This window comes from Anabrus simplex, chromosome 5 (genome assembly GCF_040414725.1).
Source record: "Anabrus simplex isolate iqAnaSimp1 chromosome 5, ASM4041472v1, whole genome shotgun sequence".
Classification (NCBI taxonomy): domain Eukaryota; kingdom Metazoa; phylum Arthropoda; class Insecta; order Orthoptera; family Tettigoniidae; genus Anabrus; species Anabrus simplex.
This window is the reverse complement of record NC_090269.1, coordinates 64,669,047-64,682,493: the sequence shown is the minus strand read 5'-3', so window position 1 is coordinate 64,682,493 and position 13,447 is coordinate 64,669,047. Positions and strand designations below refer to the sequence as shown.

The 13,447-nt window shown below is 40.1% G+C and overlaps 1 protein-coding gene across 3 annotated transcripts in view; it reads right to left on the bottom strand.

Moving 5' to 3' along the window:
- The window catches only part of LOC136874391 (protein bunched, class 2/F/G isoform), a 565,875-nt gene that overhangs the window by 225,208 nt on the left and 327,220 nt on the right, over window positions 1–13,447 (bottom strand). The window lies entirely within an intron of this gene.

The window sequence follows — 13,447 nt, the reverse complement described above, 5'->3', positions numbered from 1 at the left end:
ACTTGTTCGGCACGTCTTCTTCCTTCCAAAAACCTCTTCATTCTCTCACTCCTCCTCTTTCTCTCTGTTCCCGTGATCTGAATCTGGATTCTGGTGTACGTCCACCTGTGACCTTCCACGGGCTTTCTGTATTTGGACCTATACTGTACTGTCATCAGTGGATATTTTTCCTTTATGCCAATAGTCTACCAATATTCTCTGACTTCCTTCATCCACTTATTTTCAGTTAAACAGGTTCCATTCCATATCTTCTTCGTCAGCCTACTGTCATCCGTTCTCGTGAGATGTCCATCACACTCGAGATTGGTTCTGTACTCTCATATTGTTCCTGCCTTGATCTGTGTATCCAGATTTCACCTTGCTTTTTGGTGCCCCATATATGTCTCAAGAGTCTTCTTCCCTCTTCCTCCAGATGAAAGCATGCTCCCTTGCCCAATGCCAGCGTCTCAGTTGCATATAATGCAGCATTCCTGACGATTATCATGTAGTGTCGCAGTTTGGCGTTCCTCGAGAGGTTCTTCTTTCCATATGTAGTCATGGCTGCATATCGTAGTTTCAGCGGCAGTTGAGCTCTGTCTTTGATACTTTTGTTGCTTTGTACTTTACCCGAGATGTTCTCACACAGGTACCGGAAGCTGTCGACTCTCTCTACCACTTGGCCTCTTACATGGTGATTCTGGTATGTCAGTGTCAAACAAACTGAAACGTGTTCTCGACAAGAATTTGGGCTTTAATGGTTTGCGCTCCACCTCTCGGGTGTTGACGGGTGAAGATTTTAGCATCACTGGAATTGAAGAGGAACTTACATCCAGTGACTTAGTGCACTTCAAGTATACTCCCATCGTATCTGTAGATGTTGAAAGGAGCTTTTTGAAGTACAAGAATGTGCTGGACGACAATCGCCGTTCTTTTTCCTGGGAGAATCTGTGAATGGCCACAGTCATTGCACATTGAGGTAAGACTATGCATCACATCTTACGTGCACATGTTTCATGTTTGATGAATCAAATAATGCATTCGTTTATCTAATAGCAAAACTTTTTGTTTTGTTTTATTATTCAGAGTTCCCGACTTAATGGTCCACACAACATAAAATAATTTCTTGAAATAAAAACTGAATTTGCAGTATTAAACAATGGGCTAAAATGTTAACCAGTATTTATGTGCATTTTTATCAATGTATGAAATTAGATTAGCTATCCATTAAATGTATGTTAGTATTGAATGCCGCAGTCTATTTGTATTTCTTTGTGTGTTAAAATTATGCTAACAACAAAAAATAGGCTACACCAACTCGATTAGTAAAGTGATTGTAAAATTTTATTTACATTTTTGTGTCATTTTTAAAGTTTTCAGATCATTTTACTAGATTTTTGCCGACATTTTAAAGATAATTTTTAAACACTTTAAGGTCATCAAAATCCTTGCCCTGCTACTCACTAACTAAGGAGCTCCTTTTCAAACAGCTTCTAAATCATTATTATTTTTATATCAGTCGTTTTGTGATAATTCCACTTTCAGTCAATCAACAACTGGCCGCGAGTAGAGAATCAGCGTAGTGGGTTAGTAACATAAACAGAAAAAAAAGTGTCTGGTTGCCTACAACATCTCAAAATGCTCTCAGAGACTCATCAACTCAACACCCACTCCCACAACAGGAACATGCTGCTCATTCCTGCACACACCACCAAACGGTGCTCCCACTCCACAGTGGGTGCCGCGCGGGTCTGGAACTCTATACTAGACGAATTATGGAGCTTGACGTCGGGTTTGTAATTCACAAACCAGGATAATAAATATTTACTTTCCATTTAAACTGTGTCTGTTAATGCTGTTAAATTGTGATTACGACTATCATTATTTTATTATTTCGATATTTAAAACACTAGGCTGATTTTTGGTTACATCGATTTTGAGAGAACGGCTGAACCGATGGACATCGTAAAGCATTATCACGAAAGCTCTTGGCCTCTATATTTGCAAAGTGTCTTTAAAGGCATAAAACCTATCACAAAAACTGGATCTACATAAAAATATTCTGACAAGAAATCTACTCTATGATAGAGAATATTACGCACACAATGCGCAAACGCAGAGCTCGCTTTTATGGTCACCTACGACGGATGGACGACTTTCAATGTACAAAACGCATTTTTAACAATTTCAACTCAAAACCAAAAACAACAATTCCCTGGTACGTTAACGTCAAGAAAGATCTCGAAAAAATGGGCTTTCGACCAGATGACGCGCACAAACTAGACCTATTCAAAACAAGCATTGTGACTTTTTGAGACTTTGCAAGATGAGAAATGGACAAGCGGTGCAAAATGGTCCGAAGAACGCCGTGCTCTTCACAGCGAACTAGTGAAAACCTACTGGGATCAAACAAAAATTGAATAAAGGCCAGAATGTATAATCGAAGTTATTGAGGTCCTCAGTCGGTCAACAAACAAACAAACAAACAAACAAACAAACAAACAAACAAACAAACAAACAAACAAACAAACAAACAAACAAACAAACAAACAAACAAACAAACAAACAAACAAACAAACAAACAAACAAACAAACAAACAAACAAACAAATAAATAAATAAATAAATAAATAAATAAATAAATGTTAACAATATTATTTGCTTTACGTACCACTAACTATTGTCGCGGTTTTCGGAGACGCTGAGGTGCCGGAATTTAGTCCCCGAAGGAGTTCTTTTACGTGCCAGTAGCTCTACAGACGCGAGGCTGACGTATTTGAGCACCTTCCAATACCACAGGACTGAGCCAGGATCGAACCTGCCAAGTTGGGGTCAGAAGGCCAGCACCTCAACCGTCTGAGCCACGCAGCCCGTCCATAATAAATAAATAAATAAATAAATAAATAAATAAAATAAATAAATAAAAATTTAATAACAATCGACTTCACCGGTTTTGTGTGTAGTCGTCGGATATTTATGGCTATTTGCTTATTTGCTTTTTGGTGAGGGATTCTTGGACAGCATGCGAATCACGGTTATAGTCGGAGCAATATCTGGTTGCACTCATTTTTCACATACTATACATTGATCTCAACTGACAATACAGACACTCCTGTGTTGAAACAGGCTCTCAGCTCAATTTTTACTGCCTCTCAACATAAGGCTACGGGTCACATCCGCAGCATTAGCATGCACAAGGTCGTTCTCACGCCAATTGTACACTGATATACACTCCCTCATTATATCTTCAAGGAAAACAAACATTGCTTGGGAACTCGCTTTCAGAGGAACACACGAACGTTCTCCGATGAACTCTCTTGCAATGACCTTCGGTGATGAATATTCCCTTGTTGACCTCTGCCTCATCTACAACTTGCACCTGTGGTGTTGTTTCGGTTTTGATTGAGGGTGTAGTACAGGCACGGACATCATGCACTGCCGTTTTCTGCAACTAGTATTGAAGTTGTTTGTCGTAAGTGTACAGTTAGGAATCAGCACCTAAAGTGCTTTAGTAACGTGTACGTTTAGAAGAACGAGTCCTTCGATAAGGAGAACTTGGCAAAAGAGGTGGTCCCCGTCTTCTTGGGGTTAGTAAAGAAGACAAATTCGCATAGTCCGTGCCCACATTGGGTAGCTCCCAATAGCGTCTATACCCATGTGTAGACTTTCATTACATATACTTTATTCACAGGTTATTAACTTATTAGCAATTCAGGAAAGGAGTATTGCATTTGTGACATCATGATGATGGTGGTGGTGCTTGTTGTTACAAGGGGCCTAACATCTAGGTAATCGGCCCCTAATGGTACGAAATGAGACGAAATGAAATGACAAATTAATAGCCCCAAAACATCCACTGACCACAATTAAAAACGTGAGGACGAAGAATGAATGGATGGATATATATATTTTTTTTTTGCTAGGGGCTTTACGTCGCACCGACACAGATAGGTCTTATGGCGACGATGGGATAGGAAAGGCCTAGGAGTTGGAAGGAAGCGGCCGTGGCCTTAATTAAGGTACAGCCCCAGCATTTACCTGGTGTGAAAATGGGAAACCACGGAAAACCATTTTCAGGGCTGCCGATAGTGGAATTCGAACCTACTATCTCCCGGATGCAAGCTCACAGCCGCGCGCCTCTACACGCACGGCCAACTCGCCCGGTTGGATATAAATTTAAAACGATCAGTGGAACCAACCCACAGTGACTGACATGCACAGAAGCTGGCGTAGAACAATAGTATTAATGACCAAGGGACTGCTTCTGTAGCACAATACGGAATCGATGATACTTGTCGAAAGGGGTCCAAAACCCAAGTCAGTGGCCCCTCAAAATGATACTTATCGCTAGGAAAGTATAACCATGGTATTTATAACATATGCACTTTTCTTTGATGAAAGCCTGTATTCCAATATCTTGGAGCTTGATAATAATAATAATAATAATAATAATAATAATAATAATAATAATAATAATAATAATACCGAGCTCAATAGCTGCAGTCGCTGAAGTGTGGCCAGTATCCAGTATTCGGGAATAGTAGGTTCGAACCCCACTGTCGGTAGCCCTGAAGATGGTTTTCCGTGGTTTCCCATTTTCACACCAGGCAAATGCTGGGGCTGTACCTTATTTTTTTTTGCTAGTTGCTTTACGTCGCATCGACACAGATAGGTCTTATGGCGACTATGGGACAGGAAAGGGCTAGGAGTGGGAAGGAAGCGGCCGTGGCCGTAATTGAGGTACAGCCCCAGTATTCGCCTGGTATGAACATGGGAAACCACGGAAAACCATCTTCAGGGCTGCCGATAGTGGGGTTCGAACCTACTATCTCCCGAATACTGGATACTGGCCGCACTTAAACGACTACAGCTATCGAGCTCAGTGTGTACCTTAATTAAGGCCACGGCCGCTTCCTTCCCACTCCTAGCCCTTCCCTGTCCCATCGTCGCCATAAGACCTATCTGTGTCGGTGCGACGTAAAGCAACTTGCAAAAAAAAAAAAAAAAAAAAAAAAAAAAAAAAAAAAAAAAAAAAAAACAACTCTTTTTGAAATCTAATTCCACCCCTTGTAGTTTGACCTGTTTTCTCTCCGTAATCGCTTTCTATATCGAGGTTTTTCTTCTTTACCCTAAAAGCTACAATACAGTCAGTGAAGTTTTCAAGCAGCTCAGCACGATCCTTGGTTTCGCGACTGTCCTCGAGCTGTTTTACTAGCTCTTCAAGGGCTCCAATACATCGGTGAAATTTGGTGAAAATTGTGAAAAAAAATCCATTTTTGGTTTTTTACGTTCTTATAATGTTTATACCCTGTACTTTCCTTTTGAGCTTTGTTTTATTTAAATATCAGCCATTTAAAGCCCTAGCAGCCATTTAAATGACCCAGTGCAAGTGGGCGTTGCCGCCCATCGACACTATTCTCATGAATATCTTTCGTTTTGTTTTTCGAAGATTTTGAATTGAGCGCGAGGGTTGAATGTAAGAAATTTTGTTCCTAGGATAGTAGTACAGTAAGGGAAATAACAATGTTTTACACACATAAACTAATGCTAAGCTAACGCAGTCATGTCACAGTTGCAATGCAGAGTATTCTATAAGAAAGAAGTCAGCTCTCGGATGAAGTTATCTTTACACCGGTCCGTTTTCAGACGAACTGTAGCTACGGAGTAAAACGCTGGGTGGACTAAGGATATCTTACTCATAAGTTGGAAGTAACAGACATGAAGTGACGAGTAATATTTTTGGTACAACCAGATGGGAACATTGGTAGGAGGATACTTGGAATGAGGAGATAAAGGCCAAGTTAGTAATGAAATCGATAGCTGTGCGAATAAACTGGCTTCAGTGATGGAGTTATGCGAGGCAAATGGAGGAGGGACTCCGCCTTGGAGAGAAAGAGAAATAGCGGGAGACCAAAATAGTGATGGCTAGACCTAGGCTTTAACCGTCTAAATATTAGAGGCGCAAACCTAAACGAGGTCACGGAGCTAGTTGAAAATGTATTATTATTATTATTATTATTATTATTATTATTATTATTATTATTATTGTATGTATGTATGTATGTATGTTGGGTATTCAGCCCGAAGGCTGGTTTGGTCCTCTACAGCTCCACCAACAGCTGGCATAGGATACAGGTGTCAATGAAGAGGCATACTAGAGAAATGAGGAGTGAGGTAGTTTCCCGTTGCTTTCCTCACTGAGCCAGAACTTGCTATTACATATCAGTCCACCAAGCCCACTGAAATGCATGCATCAACCGACCCTATGAGCGATAATTTCACACCATTCATAAAAGGGACTGGCTGCATAAGGAACGGTATTACAAGAATCGCTCATACCTCGGTCACATTCATATTGTGAAAGCCAAGGATGAGACTGAGACAGGTCAATGATAGTAACACATTTATTCTAGCCCACGTCAGAAGACACAGTGCACTGTAAAAACTACATCACGCCAGCAGAGGCATTTTATTATTATTATTATTATTATTATTATTATTATTATTATTATTATTATTATTATTATTATTATTATTATTATTATTATTATTATTTTCGTGTGTCTGTTGCTAGCCTGATGCAGTCTTTGTAAGGCGGACCCTTTCGGTGAGATTGGGAGGCGTCTGGCATGTATGGAAAAAGGCGAGTTAGTACGGTGGAGGATAGTGTTGGGTGTGATGTGTGAGTGGCAGGAATTTTGGGGACAGCACCAACACTCAGTCCCTGGGCAAAGAGAATTAACCATTTACGATTCACTCAACCCTACCGGGGGTCGAAATTGGAGCCCTGAGGAACCAAGGCGACGACGCTGACAGTGCAGCCATGGAAATGTACATAATAGTCTATAACGAAGATGTGTATATTATTACCCCTGTTTCAACCCGAAGGCAACCAGAGGGAACCTACAAGACCGCAATGACAGACATTCTTTTCAACAATAATAATGTTATTGGCTTTACGTCCCACTAACTACTTGTATGGTTTTCGGAGACGCCGAGGTGCCGGAGTTTGTTCCCCTGGAGTTGTTTTACGTGCCAGAAAATTACCGTCACGAGGCTGACGTATTTGAGCACCTTCAAATACCACAGGACATCCTTTTCAACAAGTGTATATTTTCAATTTTAAACGAATTCTACCAACACATTGATGTTTGATCCCATAAAGTGAAGTCATTGACATAATAAAGAGGACTTTTGTTGAGAGTGGAATGTACGTGGGCCGATCATCTGGTGGTCAATGTTCCATTACTTAGCTATTACAGTTCCTGACCTGCGACTAATAGAGTTGTGGCCCACTTGATGAGACCCTAGCTGCTTCAGCCCCTCGCCTTCTAATTAACTGGCACTTCCTTCTAAGGGGAGAATCAGTTATAAGTAAATGAGAATTGTGATCGCTCCCACCGGGCTGAACCTTTCGAGTGGAACTACAGTATAATTACAATGGTATGTAACAAGAACACTAAAATTTCTTCGTGGGCGTTTTCACTTCACATTAACGTAACAAGGAACAGTGTAATGCCAATCTCCAAGCGAAAGAAAAAAATATCCGTACACTAGAAGACTTTTATCAGGTATCACCTTCTTTAATGTGGGCTTATCAGGACGGTCAGAATTTTCACGCAGGAATAGATCAGAATGCAAAGGAGTATCAAGCATGTTTTCTTGTCCACTCTACGAGATTTGCACAGATATTTTGTTGTACGCTCTGTAATGACAACAGTATCTCCCTGTAGACTTATATCACTGCACATCATTGTTACTCCACAACTGGCTGTACAACTGGGTAGTCCCATTATTAATTTAGCAAATTTCCTAGTGATTACCTCTAGTGTACAAACTTTTTTTTCAACTCCCCATATCTCTACTACGTACAGAACATTTTTATCCAACATGTTATTATAACTGACAATGCACTCATGCCCTTCTGTTTTGCTCTTTTTATTTGTTCTGACCATTTTTCAGCTCCACTTATTTACTATTTTCTTAACATCTTCTCATTTTTCCTCACCCATCCACCACTTTTTTCATTCTTTAATAATTTACAGCCTTACAGCTTTGTTTTCTGCGTATTAATTTTTAAATTCCAATCTTTGCAGCCATTTAGCATTTCATTTATACTACCCTGTATAATCGCAGCCGGCCCCATGCTGTAAAGGTACGTACCAAACTCTTACCCGGAGGTCTCGGGTTCGATTCCCGGCCAGGTCAGCGATTTTCACCTGGACCTGAGGGCTGGTTCTAGGTCAGCTCAGCCTACGTGATTACAATTGAGGAGCTATCTGGCGGTGAGATAGCAGCCCCGATTTAGAAAGCCAAGAAGATTCGGCGTGCTGACCACACGACACCTCATAATCTGCAGGCCTTAGGGCTGAGCAGCGGTCGCTTGGTAGGCCAAGGCCCTTCAGGGCTGTTGCGCCATTGGGTATGGTTTGTATAATCGCAAGAGTCAGTGTGAGTAGGACGATGCCATCTGCAAAAATGAGACCCGGAATGTCCTGATTCTCAAGATATGGGTAAATCCCCGACGAAAAATAAAATGCCATGTAATAACCTCAATTCCCGGTCTAGAAAGCCAAGAATAACGGCTGAGAGGATTCGTCGTGCTGACCACAGGACACCTCGTAATCTGCATCCCTTCGGGCTGAGCAGCGGTCGCTTGGTAGGCCAAGGCCCTTCAAGGGCTGTAGTGCTATGGGGTTTGGTTTGGTTTTTTTAATAACCTCTAATATTCATGCAATTATCACTACACAAAAGAGGTCCCCACCGAGCTCGATAGCTGCTATGCGACACAAGAGAAGATTTAACCTAAAGGAGTCGCTTAAGTGCGGCCAGTATCCAGTAATCGGGAGATAGTGGGTTCGAATCCCACTGTCGGCAGCCCTGGAAATGGTTTCCCGTAGTTTCCCATGCTGGGGCTGTACCTTAATTAAGGCCACGCTTCCTTCCCATTCCTAAGCCTTTTCCTCTCCCACATATATTTGAATTTCGTTACTCTTTCCACTGGACCAATGTCTGTTGCCAAAAATTTTGGAGCCTTCTTGATGTTTGTAATAAATTTTGTTTTTGCTACGGAGATTCTCAAACCTGTCTTGTTGGCTAATTCTTCCATTATTATTATTATTATTATTATTATTATTATTATTATTATTATTATTATTATTATTATTATTATTATTATTATTATTATTGCGACGAGTCTGCGGGGCCACTTAAAGACCGGGGCCCGCCTTCAGGCCCTAACGTTACGGCCCTGCTTGGACTGCAGACAAGGGAGAATCTACCTCTTTGATTCTAATGAAACGTGGTAAGAGATTGTATGTAAGGTGTCGAAGTATTATTTTTTACAGTCGCTCCGGCACAGTTAGGTCTTATGGCGACGATGATATAGGAAAAGGATATGAGTGGGAAGGAAGCGTCTGTTGCCTTAATTAAGGTACAGCCCCAGCATTTGCCTGGTGTGAAAATGAGAAACCACAGCAAACAATCTTCAGGGCTGCCGACAGTAGAGTTCGAACCCGCTATCTCCAGAATGCGAGCTCACAGCTCGATGTATTAATCAAGGATTATAATGACTCTCCACTCTACTATATTGCATTGGAGAGGGTCATGAGAAAGGTACAAGTGAGTAAGCCGGAAGGAACCAACGATATTTAATCGAATTGCCTAAGATCTTGCGGATTCAAATGATCAGATACAGAAGTGTTATAAAGAGGTAGGATGTCGAAGGAAAATTGAACAAAATAGTACTAAATGGCGTTCAGATAGGATTGAATATCAATAAGTCAATATGGTGATCATAGCCATTGGCCGTTTAGTTTCTCGAGAATCTGAATCGAAGGGATGTGCCTTTCTGTTTGAAAATACTCACGGCATTCGAACAGTGGGCGTTTTAGTGAGAAGCCTGTGTCTATACGACTCAACTATCACGCTCCTAAAAAATTCCACTAAAATAATAATAATAATAATAATAATAATAATAATAATAATAATAATAATAATAATAATAATAATAATAATAATAATAATAATAAAAGCATATGACTCCATAGACCGACAGACACTTTTCAAAATACTCGAAGAATTTAAAGTAGACAGAAAAACAAGAGGATTGATCAGACAAACGTTAACTAAAACTACTTCCGAAGTTAAATTCTTAGGAGAAATATCTGAGCATCTTGATGTCAACACAGGGGTTCGATAAGGAGGTGCACTGTCACCTCTCTTGTTCAATCTTGTTCTAGAAAAAGTAAATCAGAACCTGGGAAAAATAAGTTAAAGGAATAACTCTTGGTAGACAACTGAAAAACAGAATTCACGTGCAGTGTCTAGCTTTTGCAGACGACCTGGCAATTCTTTCTAATAATAGGCAAGAAGCAATCCACTCATCGAAAACCTACATGAAATTGCAGCCAAGACAGGACCTCAAATATCATACGAAAAAACGTAGTACATGGACGGAGCCTCTCGGTTTCTAGATGGCCAAGGTATAATGACTAAATTTGGACAAATTTCTCTAATAAATAAATTCAAATATCTTTAAGAACTCATTAAACCTTCTGGATTAAAACGTTAAGCAGATAAAGAGAGAATTACTAAATTACAGAAAGCATATCGAATCACTTGGAACACACATAACAAAAAATTATTATCTCGGAAAACAAAACTAAGACATTATAATACAGTAATAAAACCTGAAGTAATATACGCATCAGAAACCTTAAACATTGGCGGGAGATCATTCATAAAAGATATAGAAAACAAGAAAGAAAAATATAATGGAAAATTTTCGGCCCAGTCTGCACAGAGGGAGTATGGATGAAAAGGAAATCTCATGAAATTGATTGCCGTACTGAAAAAATCTCAGACACTGTCAGGAAAAGGAGGTCAACACTCTATGGTCACATTCTCATAATAAAAAATGATAGACTGACCTTCACACTGAAAGTCAAGAACAACTGGCTAAATGAAATAAAATCAGATTTTCAGGAAATCAGCATCAATCAGGAAACTGTGAAGAACCGATCTGTTTTCAGAACACTGATTAATAATCATTATTTCGCGGAGCCAAAGGCTAGAACTAATAAAGCCGGGCTGAGTGGCTCAGACGGTTAAGGCGCTGGCCTTCTAACCCCAACTTGGCAGGTTCGATCCTGGCTCAGTCCGGTGGTATTTGAAGGTGCTCAAATACGACGGCCTCGTGTCGGTAGATTTACTGGCACGTAAAAGAACTCCTGCGGGACTAAATTCCGGCACCTCGGCGTCTCCGAAGACCGTAAAAGCAGTTAGTGGGACGTAAAGCAAATAACATTATTATTATTATTATTAGAACTAATAAAATTTGGACAAAAGAACGTAGGACAAATTTCAGTGAGAGGATGGAGAGATTTTGGGAAGAGAAGAAATAATAATAATCGTATGGTCTTAGTTACTGTGTGCACCCACTTTCATTTGACGCCATTTAAACTGCCACCGTGTCACTTTTGATGATCTCATCGAGAGAGTTGACCGTGTGGTTACGGACGCGCAGCTGTGATCCTGCATTTGGTAAACCCAGTGTCGGCAGCCCTGAAGATGGTTTTCTGTCGCTTCTCATTTTCACACCAGGCAAATGTCGTGGCTGTTCCTTAATTAAGGCCAAGGCCGCTTCCTTCCCACTCCTAGCTCTTCCTGTCTCAGTCACCATAACAGCTAACTGTGTCGGTGCGATAAAAAAGCAAACTATAAAAAAAAATTAAAATAAATAAATTCTATGATCTGTTGTACTCTACGAGACTGCAGGTAAATGGGCGCCCTAAGGCTGACATTTAATTCATTTTTATTGGTAAACACCAAATGTGTCACGAGAGGATTCCTAAATGCAGACATCGCACGACACTGAATCTCTGCACTTCAAAAGTCTAGCTACCTCTACCAGGTTACTTTACCAGGTATTCTGCCTTTTCCTTATTCTGCTTCTAAAAGTTTATGGGTTTTGTGTGGTGTGCATCAGCATAGCGTGCTAGATGCTAATAAGATTCGAAAATGGAGAGAATAAAATGAATCTCGCATATCCCTCTTGCTGAGTGTGCGAGTCTTCGGTTTAGAAACTGGCAAGGGAACGAAATTCATGGGACAAATTGTCCAAGAATAGCTGACGTCGGGATTAAACCATTGATCTTGAGAGGAGCAGACGTTAAGTTCACATTAAATGGCTGTAGCGATCTTGTCCATTTGGAGAGTCAAACAAATCCTCGTCTTGATTTATGTGTTTATCGATCTGGGCCGATATAGGTCACTTCTGTAATTCTCACCAGCACAACCACCATCTACCCGAATATAAAGTTACGAAGAGAAACGTGTTCCAGGAGTCAATGACTTCTCCAGCTGCAATGATGAAATGTTTTAAGCTGCCGGAATCGATTTGGTTGCAAAGTGTTATTTCAAATTGTCACGTTCTATGACTTAAATTTAAAATTTTCCGAGAATGGCAACACAACTAATTTCCTTTGTATTTAATAATAATAATAATAATAATAATAATAATAATAATAATAATAATAATAATAATAATAATAATAATAATTGTACCGCGAGGTAAACCCGCCCCATTAATTGAAATGAAGCGCCTTGAAGAATGGCATCTTCAATATAAACTTGCAACACCTTGTGGAAGAAATTTGGACATTTCTTCACAGATGTCTCTACCAAAAAAAAAAAAAAAAAATGTTATGTCCTCTACTGTGAAGAGGAGCGATTAACACTACAAAATAATTTGTGATTTTAATGTTTCCTAAACTGAGTTGATTTGTATTTGTTTTTTTTGGGGTATCACAGTTGTCAACACTTCGACCTCTTTCCGCCAACTTTAAAATTGTCCAATAGGAAATTTTTATGTGTATTTTTCTACCAATAATGTGCAGCTTCTACTTATTTGATTATCCAATAAAATTGGGGATGTGTTGGGCTTTAGCCCAGATCTTTCTAGAACCTTCCTCTCGGTTATAAAAGCTGGCACCTTTTCGAGCCACATTGCCTGATTGATCTTCCAGTTTACTGAGTGTGTGCTAATAGAGGAGGCGGGGTAGTCTCGCCCTTCATTGAGCTTTACTGCAGATTGGTAATGGCAGCTATTTAATATCTATGTTATAGCCTCTGAATGCTAGCTCGAGGGGAAGGTTTCCCACCTTTAATAATGTAACCTTTAATTTGCAATCTTCCAAAATGTATATTTCTACTGTAAATTTCAAATAAGCCGAAAAGCACTTCGGTTAAATTCGGGAACAGAAAGTGTGTCACCCTTTCGAGTTCCCCATCAACTTGACTTCGAGGTGACAAGGATTTTGTAACAATTTTCAGCCTGTAACTTAAATTTCCTCCTTCTAGTCACCTCAGTAGCCTTTGTAACGTCAGGCAGTGAGCCCAACTAGAGCGCCTATGCTCTATGGATTTCTTATAGCGACGATGGGACAGGAAGGAGCTATGAATGGGAAGGA